Here is a 9,583-nt window from a genome sequence, read left to right as displayed (position 1 = left end):
CTCAGCCAGGTGACCAAGGTCAGCAGTGATAACTCATGTCGATAGCGTGCACCTTGATGTGAGGTGATGAGAAGGGCACTTTGCCTCTGTGGTCGTCCTCTCCAAAACAAATGACCCCAGTCTAATAATGAGAAAAACATCAGACACACCCAAACTGAAGGAAATTCTATAAATATCTGACCAGTCCTCAAAACTGTCAAGGTCATTAAAAAAAAAAAAAAAAGTGTGAGAAACTATCACAGCCCAGACGAGCCCATGGAGACATGACAACTAAATGTAATATGGTATCCTGAATGCTTCCCTAGAACCAAAAAAGGAGATTACCTACAAACTAAGGAAATCTGAATGAAGTATGGACTTCCGTTAATAATAATGTATCAGTATTGGTTCATTTGTTATGACAAATGTACCTACCACACTGAGGTAAGGCGTTAACAGTAGGGGAAACTTGGGTGTTGGGTACATGGGAATTCTCTCTGCTATTGTATCGACTTTTCTCTAGACCTAAAACTATTCTAAAATAAAAAGTTTATTTAAAAAAATGCTAACTAACTGACAGAGAAACCACAGGTTGGAAAACTACTGAGACTCTTCCTGACTTCCAATATTTCCTGAAAATCCAAGAGAAACTTTGTAACCACATCAAGAATTAGGTGCTGCCTCTGGCGGCTGTTACCCCAAGATGAATGGGGACAGATTCTAGTTGTACAGTCTAGTGCTCGAAGTTACCTCAAGAGGGAGGAGCCAGGAAGAAAGGCAGGGATAAATCATTTAATATATACATTCATTCATTCACACACACACCCCTGTGATGAAACAGTGACACTCTCTTTCCTGGTCAACTCTCCCAGTCTCCATGGACTTCTCTGTGTCTATCCATCCTTACAGGTGGTGTTTCTCATACACTTTCATGTACCTACTGCCCTACATCTTTCTGTCCTCGGCTTCATCTACCACTTACTTGCCATAATTCTCTCACCTGCAAATAGATCCACCTGTCTAAAACGTCCCCACATGCACAGCACGCAGTGGTGCTCAGTGACCCTCAAAACTTGCTGAGCCTGTGCTCTTTTAATCCCTCTTTTTGTGAATGATGCCACCAACCCCTCAGGCACCCCGATCAGGAGCTCACCCTGTGCTGAGCTATCCCACAAAGCCCCTCAGCTACTGAATTGTGCAGATTCTACCTCCTAAATGTTTCTCAGAGCTGAGCCCTTCTCTCCAACCTCAGAGCCTTAGCTCGGCTTCTTACCATGTCTCATCCCAGAGACAGCCTCCGTCCCCTTGCCAGACTTCCACCTCCAGCCCATCTACCCCTCACCCTGCCCACACAGGGGTGTCTCTAACACACAGACCTGACCGCACCATTCCCCTGCAGACGCCCTCCAAGATTACCTGTCACCCCTGGAATAAAGGCCAGATTCGTCAGCCCGGCACACAAGTCCCTTTGTGAATGACAAGCCTCCTCTTGTCATTCTCCCCTCATCTCATGCCATGTTCCCAAACTCACCTTCTGCTTCTACCATATGACTGGGATTCTCTTGCCCAATTTCTTTCCGTGCCCTCCTCCTACTTGGGCTTCAATATCCGACCCAAATTCTCTTTGGCAACGTTCTCTGAGACTTTAAGCCTGAGGCAGGCGCCTTAAGGTCTCCTCCTTAGTGTTCTAAGTGCCCCCCTACCAATCCAGTCCCTATTCCGCCCCCCACTCCACCCCCACTGTGCATAACTCAGGCATCGAGCTCAGTCATTAATTCAGTAATTGGCTAAAGACTAAAACTACAGCAGTGAACAGAACAGAAAACAAAACAAAAAACCCTGTCTTCCTGGAGTGTTCACTCTTTGCACACTGCCTCTGATTTTCCTTCTCCCTACGGAGATTTTGAAGGCGAGAACTGCTCTTATATGCATCTTAAATACTTAGCATAGTACGCAGCACATAATTGGTGCTCAAAAAACACAGATGAATAGTCCATGAATGGAGGCCCGTGATTTTGTTCCTCCCATCCTTCATGCCAACTCAAGGATAGGAGTTAGAGGAATGCCTTCATCGTGCCACGGAAAAACAACTTGAATGCCTCACTCCATCCCTTCCCCAATCCTCCCAATTAGTTCATTTCATTTCCCTTAGAGCAGCAGCGGTTTAGTGGCGCGTCTGCTTGTTCTTCTCTGAGGGTGTCCACTTGCCTCTGGAAGGAACAATTCCTACACAATCAGAATATCATAAATGCAGGTTGTTTTTAATTTTAAGAATCAAGCTCTAGATGAAGCACAAACAATTCTATTTCTAGAAGAGAACAAAGACGTTTTAAACTTTGTTGCCATGGAGCCATGATAGTCAGGGGGCGGAGCTTAGGGATGGGGCGGAAGAGAGCAGAAGTGGAAGGACAGGCAAAGTGGGTTAGTTTCCTCGGCTACAAAAACGGAAGTGCCGAAGTGTCGTGAAGCTGCCTTGCACCGATGTGTCAAGAACTAGAAAATTATCCTTAAACCTCTGTTGCTTCTTTTTATTGGACAGCCTGTGGTACTGTTTGAGACTTTTTTTTTTTAATTAGGTGCACGCTATTATATTTGTAAATTTAGAAAACTAGTTGGATTAGCAAACCAGTGAAGGAATGGCATGCATATTGTGGAAGAGGCATGTATACTGTGTGTGTGGCATGCACAGTCACCAGGAGGGTGGTTTGTGTTCCCTCCTCGCGGGGACGGGCGTTGGGAGGTGAACGAGCCCAGTGTTGACTGCAGCCGGTGACCTCAGGGAGCCTTGGCCTTCCCGTCAGTGCTGAGTCACTGGCTGAACTAAGACTGACATGCTGTCCTGACTTTAAGGCCACCATGGTGGCCTCCCCTCGGCCCCCAGAGCCTCAGGAACAGACTCCTAGGAATTCAGCAGAGGTGCTGGGAAGTCTAGCACAACCTTCCGGAAAGCCTTCCTCCACCCGATGGGGGATGTACGGTGCCGTCCTCCTTCCTCTTTGTCCTCTTTTCTGATGATGTCATTCTCGTCCATCCTGTGGAGCTGTTGGACAGAGCACAGCCTCTGCACCTGGAGGGCCAGGATGCGTGGGGGGACATGTACCGCCTTGTCCGGGAACCCTGTGCAGGATACTCAGCTCTATACCTCATTTCCCTCCCATCTTCCCCACATCTGTGGATTCTTGATTACGCAGGGGACACAGAGGCAGAGAGAGCTGGCCAGACCAAATGTTTTACCATCAAACTGTGCCTGGTGAGGGAGCATCTTAAACCGTCATCCGCAGGGACGTTTGTAGCATCAGGGCCCTTCCCTTAGGGCAGGCCGAGTGCAGCCTGCACCTTTCCAGGACCCGTTCATCACTGTTGCTCGTGTCTGCTCCAGGAATGCCTGTGTGTGCGTGTCACGTGTGGATGTTTCACTGTGATGACCTTGGAGAGGCTTCAACATAAGGCTGTTCTTCTCTGAATTCCTTTGGCTGTGTGTCGTAAGCTGAGGCTATAAGCTGAGGCTGAGCTGGGAGAGAGTTTGGGGGTTCCCCATTCCTGGATTTGGGCAGAAAGAGGAAGGTCTGAGAAGCACAGATCTACTGGGAAACTGTTCTCACTGGCCGCTGCACAAGTGTCTGGAGATCATGTGTTCTTACTGGAGAGGATTCTTCTGGGAAGGCCTGTGAGTCAAGACCCCTGGAGTCCTCAGCTGGGTGACTTCACATGAGTCACCACGCTGCTTGATGTCTGGTGAATAAGTGGAGATAATGCATTTTGCCTTCACTGATCTCAAGGCGTGTGACTCTTTTGGGGGAGGGTCAGCAGCGGGAAATGTGTCATCGTTTCCCGTTGCTGACCGCTCTCTTTTCCTGCAGACCGTGTTAAACAGCACATCTGAGCAGCTCGACGTCTGATTCTTGCTCTTATCTTGTTTTTCTTTTTCCTAATGTTTTTTTTCTCCTAAGTTGAATCATTCACAGCTCTTCATGGCCTCTGAAGTGAGCTGAATTTTCCTGGCCTTTCATTCGAACTCTGCCTCCTTCCCATTTTCCCATTCCAAACGCCCTGTTCTCCAACCAAATTCATCAGCTAACCATTCCCTGGACACCTCACAGATATTTCCACCCTTGCCTGTGCCTCTTGTCTGGATGCACCCATCACTCCCACCCCTCAGATTTTACTTTCTCTTCTTATGTAAATACACAGAAACCCTGCCTAAGCCCCACCTGGTCTCTCCTCCCATCTCTGAGCCCGTAGCCCTAAGTGTACTTGTGACACCCTTGTACCGGGCCGGGCTGATGGCTGCTGACATCTTATCTGCCCTGCCTCCCCTTTGTGCTGGGGACAGGTCTTTCACTTTGCTGTGTTTCCAGAGCATTTCCAGAGCTTGGGGCAGGCTATAGTATGTCTATAATACGTAACGGGTGCTCCTTGATGTTTGCCTGAGATAAGGATGAAACAAGCTGCCGCCCTGAGCACTGCACCTAATGTTTGTTCCCAGGGCCCTTGGGTTTTAGGGGAGCCTGCAGCTGAGAGTAGGGGAGGGGCTCAGACAGAAGGAACCCAGAGCTAACTAGGCTTATAGCTCTTCTGTACGGAAGTTTCAAGTAACATTAAAAAAAAAAAATCTGTGCTGAAACTTTGAAAACCATTGCATCCCACTGTTATTATTTCCATGGCTTATGTGGTAAACAGTGGGGAAAAAATTCATGCCCACCATTGAACAGTGCACCTGTAACACTGAGAAACCATCAGAAAAGGAATGGTTTGGCTCAAAGAGTGGGCATGTTACACAGAACGAGGAGAAAAAATCTGACTTGTAAGAAAGAGACAAATGAACTTGCTGAGACCATCTAAATTCTAGAAGTGTGCATTTTGGGTCACCAGAGGTCACAAGTGATGGAAGGTCTGACATGAATCATCCATGTGGCTATACCTGTCTCCTCCGTGCAGGCCTCTGAGGCCCCCAGGGGTTGGCGTGAAGCCAGGGCCGGCGAAGCCTTGGGTGGATGCGGGAGACAGAACGGAGAGCACCGGTCCAATGAGAGGGGCAGGCGGTGTGAGGCTCAGGGGAGGAAGGCTGGGACAGCCACCCACCCGCTCGGTTGCTCAGCTCAGCCTCCCTCAACCCCAACTTCTCTCTGCCGGCCTCTGCTTGTCAGCCCTTCCTTGTCCTCGAGGTGGCCACCAGCCCAGAGTCCTTGGGTCCTCCTGGCGCCAGAGCCTGCGGCCCTCTGACCCACTGCCCCGCAGGTCACGTTGTAAGAGGGAGACCCTGGGGCTGACTGGGTCCAGCCGGCGCTGAGTGGAGGCGAGGGGTCGCCAGGGGGTCAGGCTGGCCACAGGAGGCCCAACAGGGCAAGCGGCCAGCAGACCCTGCGCTTTAGTCTGCAGTGGTTCTGAGCCCACATGTCCATTGTGCGAGCACAGGGGTGTCGCAGGGGGGAATTGCACTGTCAGAATCCATCAACGACTGTGAGTCTCTTGCTTCCTCCGGAGGCTGCAGCCTCGTTTCCTCTCCCCCAGGGTGGACTTTGCAGCATGGGACAGGGTCTGGTTAACAAGCTTCTCAGCTTTGGCAGTAGAGGAAGTCAGAACACAGGAGGCCTTCCTACACAGTGCAGTATCTTACATACAGGGCAGGGTCTGAAGCCAGCCCGTGAGATGAAAATACATGTCATCAAAACGTCTCTGGAAAATCCTGTAAATCACCCATAAGGTATGGGACCCATACGTCTCTCAGCTCACCCGACACAGACGGTTTTTCCTTTAGCACCAGAGCAGACTGTGTTTTTTGGCTGACAACCAGGGGGTGTGATTACTGTGCATTCAGAGAGCCATGTGTTATGAAAAAAAAATCTCTAAATGTTAGATCCATTCTCAGCTAGAGAGCTCCATGGGCAAGTGCATGTTCTCTCTGAGGCATCTCCTCATAGGAATGTGGGGGGAATACCTCACAACCTAAGATCATCCCCTGTCCTTCCCTTCTCTTCCCCAACCTCCTCTCCCCGGCTGCCCCTCCCTCCCTCCCGTCTTTCTTTCTTCCTCCCTCCCTCCCTCCCCTACTCTCTTTCTCTCTTTCTTTCCTTCTTTCCCTCCCTTTCTCCCTCCCTCCCCTTGCCTCATTTCTTTCTTTCTTTCCTCCAAGGATATATTACGGTTACACTGACCTCAGTTATTTGTTCCTGGGATGGGATGTCGCTGTAAAAGTACAGTACCTCTATTTGTCCCCCATTTGGCGCTTGTTATCTTTTCTCCACACGGGGACAAGGTGCTTTCTGAGGCAGGAACAATATCTTGTAGTTTGCAGCATCTCCCCTGTACCTTCCCCAACCCAGGCACCAGCAACCCCGGCCATCTGCATGTACCTTGTCCTGCTTACACGTGCCTTGGTTAACTGGTTGATTCCACCCATGCTTAGTTCCTCTACCTGAGACGTGAACGTTAACTAGGAAAGGGAAAAGGTACCTTAACACAAAACACGTAGCAGATTTTGAACAATTAGCTAACAAAGGAAGCCTCACCCTTCAGGTCATTTCCCTAAAAATGAACAGATGTGCTGGATCGGTGGTCTTCAACTTGGCCATCCGTAAGAATCACTGGAGAGAAAAGATTCTGATTCAGTAGCCTGGGCAGGTCAAGAATCTGCATTTCTGACACCACGGCCGCTGCTGCCATGTCCCCCAGCCCAGTGCTGATGCAGGACCACACCTCGCCGTCACGGAAGGGGCTGTGATGGGAGAAACAGCCCCACATCCTCACGCAGGAACTGAGGATAATACTCTTCCCCAGGGCCTGGTATATAGGTTTGTCGTGAGGACAAAATGGCTTAACGTTCGTGAAGCACTCAGAGCAGTGCCTGACACAAAGTAAGCGCCATAGAAGTGTTTATCGGTAACAGTAACTTGGAAAATCCCACGCTAGTTGTCTGCCAGTACACTCTACCTCTACACCTCCTAAACAAATGAAATCAACTTCTCAGACGCAGGTGAAGTCCTGAGTGGAGACAGCTAGGAAACAGAATAAGAAGTGTGAATATTACTCATCATAATTTTCCTTGCCATGGAGCAGGTAAAGGTGTGGTCCACATCCGCTGTCCTAGGCGGCTGGGTTGGAAGAAAAGCCCCTACAGACACATGGCTGCCAAAGCCAGCACAGTTATTCTTCCCAGGGCCCAGCTCACCTCCTCAGACGGCCTCCCCACAGAGGTCTCTGCTGGCCTCTGTCATATGTTGACACCACCCCTAGTCTCTGTCAATCACATTACCCCTTGTTATTTCACCCTAACAGATATTTTAAATGATCTGATTTACGTATGTCTGTTTAGTTATGATGTCTTCCCTGCTAGAACGTAAGGATAGCTGTCTCATTGTCTGCTATACCCTGCGCCTAGCGCAATGCTTGACACCTAGTAGATGCCCAACTAATATTTATGAAGGCATGTACCACAACGGTGTCAGAGAGTAGGAACTGAAGGGGAAAATATAACACATTCGTTCTTTTTTACCTATCGTTATCTTTCTAGCTCTCATTACTGGGAGCTGGGAGCTGCTTCCCAAGGGCTGGGCATCTGAGGGCAGCCCGTCCTGTATGGGAACACTTAACCCCTGGAAAAGGACCCCTGCCAACTTTCCCTGGAAGGCTGTCAGCCCTGGCCTGACTGCAGACCGGTGGGACACTTGTCTTTAGGCCTCAGCTGAGTACAGCGGCGCTGGCTGGTGCCTTAGACAACCCTTATTCTCAGAAATATTCACGCGCTCTACATGGAGACATAGAACCCGAGCCATGTGGGCTTCCCGGCCAGAGCCACTGGCGTACTTTTCAACTTCCTTCCCTAGCCTGTCAGGTATAACATTTACTGTTTTAGATATCCAGATGGATCATGGGCTGGGTATCTCGGTAGCTCAAATCAGAGACAGAAAATTCCTAATGGGGAGTCACAGATGAATTTATAAGCACAAGCAATCCAAGCTTTTGTAGTGTCTCTCACCAAGACCGCTGTCGGCATTTGGGCCGGGAGCCTACGCTGTGGTGTGGGACTTTCTCACGCACTAGGACATTTACTATCCCTCGTCCCTGGGGACCTAAATGACACTACCCTGGATGTCAAAAAAGTGCCACCAGCCATTGCCAGACACCCGCCGGGGGCAAGACTGACCCATCTGAGAACCGCGAGTTGGGGAAAGTAAATTGCTTCATTTGACCTTAAATGTGGTATTTTAGCATCAGCTTGTCTGGGAAGTTTTAAAAATTAATTTGTAATTACAGAAGTAATCGTCTCTTTGTAGAAATTTATTTTAGATAAAGCTGAAGTCTCCGTTGACACCTACTTCCAGTTTTAGTCGCCTGCCCACTTCTCTGTGAAAATGAGGGTAATGGTTTCTATCGGTTTCTATGTGCTTCCATACATATATAGAAGCCTGTATACAAGTCTAGTAGAGCGTTGCTGGTGTGTGTTTGTACACACGCATCTCACCTGCAACTTGAGATTTTCACTCGGCAACGTGTGTTGAAGGCCTTTGCACGTCAGCACGCTTAGAGATGCCTTCTCCATTGCAACGGCTCGCAGTATTTCACCGTGTCGGTGGGCCTCTCAGCAGACAGCAGCAAAGGAAACTGCTTGCTCTGGTCCTGTGACCGGACCACAGGACCAGATGAGACAAAGGCTGAGGTCGTTTTGAATCATTGTCCGCAGGACAAAGCAGTGCCTTGGCTTGAATTTGGAAGTAGTATCTCTAAGCCTGGCTACTCTGGCTGGTGGATAATCCCAGCTCTCTGAGTCTCCTGCACCGCAATGGATTCCTTTCCTTCCTCAGCCTCTAACGTACCATTTTCCATCCATAAGTTGTGGTTCTAAGAGAGCAGGTTTGATGATCAGCTTTGTCCCTGAACGAAGCAATGCATGAAGAAGGATGTTTATTTTTATGAGTAATTGTAGGTCTATGCAGTGAGTGCCTAATACCAGTTTCATCCCTTATCTCTAAGCACTTTCATCCCTTATCTCTAAGCTCCACAACATCCTTCACAATAGGTATCACTAGCCCATTTTTACAGATGAGAAAACTGAGACCTAGAGAAGTTAGACAACTGGCCCAAGCTGTTCAGTTGTCGAGTAGAGAGTTGGGGCACAAACCCAGGGCTTGCTCTCAGATGATAAACTGTGATACCAATGATTTACTTATTTAGTCAACAAATCTGTAATGTGCTGGAAATGGTACCCAGCACCAGGAATACAGCAGTGAACAAAGCAATAAACAAAGAGGAGATCTTTACTGTCATAGAGCTTACCTTCTAGTCGGGGAGACGATTAAGAAGTAAACACACAGATACTGTAACTTAGAGGACGTTAAGTACTGTGAATGAATGCAAAGCAGAATAAGGGGACTGTGAGTTGCAAAATGGGCTTCTTTTCTTTTTGAGATTTTTTTTTTGATGTGGACCATTTTTAAAGTCTTTATTGAATTTGTGACAATATTGCTTCTGTTTTGTTTTTTGGTTTTTTGGCCGCGAGGCATGTGGGATCTTAGCTCCCCAACCGGGGATGGAACCTGCACCCTCTGCACTGGAAGGCAAAGTCTGAACCACTGGACCGCCAGGGAAGTCCCAGAAGGGGCTTCTT

Source organism: Globicephala melas, chromosome 4, assembly GCF_963455315.2.
Source record: "Globicephala melas chromosome 4, mGloMel1.2, whole genome shotgun sequence".
Classification (NCBI taxonomy): Eukaryota; Metazoa; Chordata; class Mammalia; order Artiodactyla; family Delphinidae; genus Globicephala; species Globicephala melas.
This window is presented reverse-complemented; position numbering follows the sequence as displayed.